Below are 1661 nucleotides of genomic sequence, written 5' to 3' on the forward strand. Positions count from 1 at the left end.
GCATGCTACCATGCCTGACTAATTTTTTGATTTATTGTAGAGATGAGGTCTCGCCAAGTTTCCCAGGCTGGTCTCGAAGCCCTGGGCTCAGGCAATCCTTTCGCCTTGACCTCCTAAAGTGCTAGGATTACAGGCTTGAGTCACTGTGTCTGGCCAAGGCTGCTAACTTTTTCAGTCTTAACAGCTAAGGGATGATTTGAGGCCTTTCCCCTGGTTTTTAGTTCCTTTCTTTTCTAGTTTCTGTAAATGAGCTTTGGAGTCTAAGCACTTAAGTATAGTGAACTGTAAACAGTTATGTGTGTTTGGGAGGTGGGGCATTCTTTTCTGCTCTCTCTGAAATTTTCTTTTCCCAGACACTCCTGAGTGGGGAGAGAAAGCAGGAGAGCCCCAGAACTGTCTGGGATCCAGGGAGGTGTCCCTGGCAGGAATGCAGAACACAAGCAGTTCTGTCTCTAAAATGTACTTGCTGGCCAGGTGGTGGTTCACACCTGTAATCTCAGAATTTTGGGAAGCTGAGGCCAGAGGATTGCTTGAGCTGAGGAGTTCAAGACCAACCTGGACAAAACATAGTGAGACCCTGTCTCTAAAAAAATAATATATATAAAAAAATAATATATATATATACACATATATAATATATAATATATATATGTATATATGCGTACCTGTGGCCCCAGCTACTCAGGAGGCTGAGGCAGAAGGTTTGTCTGAGTCCAGGAGGTTGAGGCTGTGGTGCCATGATCGTGCCACTGCACTCCAGCCTGGGAGACAAAGTGAGACCCCGACTCAAAAAGACAACAAAAAAAATGTGCTTGCTGACAAGAGTGCTACAGGCCAAGGAGAGAATGGACCCATCATGCACAGGGTGTGGGGATTGGAAAGAAGCAGAACCCACCACAGGTCCCACTCCCAGATCTATCCAGTTACTGTCAGATTCAATAACTGTAAAGTCCGGAGTCTTTGGGGTGGGTGCTACAGATAAGCCCTGGGAAGAGCTAAAACGACTTTAGGATCCTTGCCTTGAAGGGAGGACAGTCCCCAACAGTAACCCTTGCCTTTTATTCTCCCTTTACTGCCTCCCACCAAAGAATGAGGGCCACTAGGAGTGAGTGACTAGCGCCTGTGGGTCAGAGCTATTTTGGGCTCCAGAGGAGGCATGGGATTCCGGCGAACCAAGCAGGGGGAGGGGACGAGTGTTAGGCCAGAGGATCTTCAAGCTTCCCGGACTCCCCAGCCTGATGTAGGCGAGGCCCTAGGAGATGGGGTAGCCTCCCGTCCCTCCTGGTTTTGATCCCAGTTTCCCCATCCGCGTAAGGGCCTGGCAGCAAAGCCTTCATCCTTCGCAATTGAGAGGACGCTTCCTCATTGTTCTCACAATTTAGAAATACCCCGTCATTTGCATTCGAGGGAAATTAGGAGGGCTGAACGCAGTCGACGGGTGGACAGTTGTGGCTGGGTCAGTTCGCAGGCCTGATCATCCCTGGTTAGTCTTAGAGACCCAAACGTCTGAGGTCGGGCAGGACGCCCCTCCCCCACACTCCAGGTCCACAGGGCTCCGGGGTACCCGGACCCGCTGGGGTGTGTCCCGAGTCTGATTTAGCTGGTCGGGGGCGGGGTTTCCGTGACGAGGCGTGGCTTTTCCGGCGGGGGCGTGTCTAGCC

Source organism: Carlito syrichta, unplaced genomic scaffold (assembly GCF_000164805.1).
Source record: "Carlito syrichta isolate Samal-C Ts95f unplaced genomic scaffold, Tarsius_syrichta-2.0.1 Scaffold306628, whole genome shotgun sequence".
NCBI classification, from domain to species: Eukaryota; Metazoa; Chordata; class Mammalia; order Primates; family Tarsiidae; genus Carlito; species Carlito syrichta.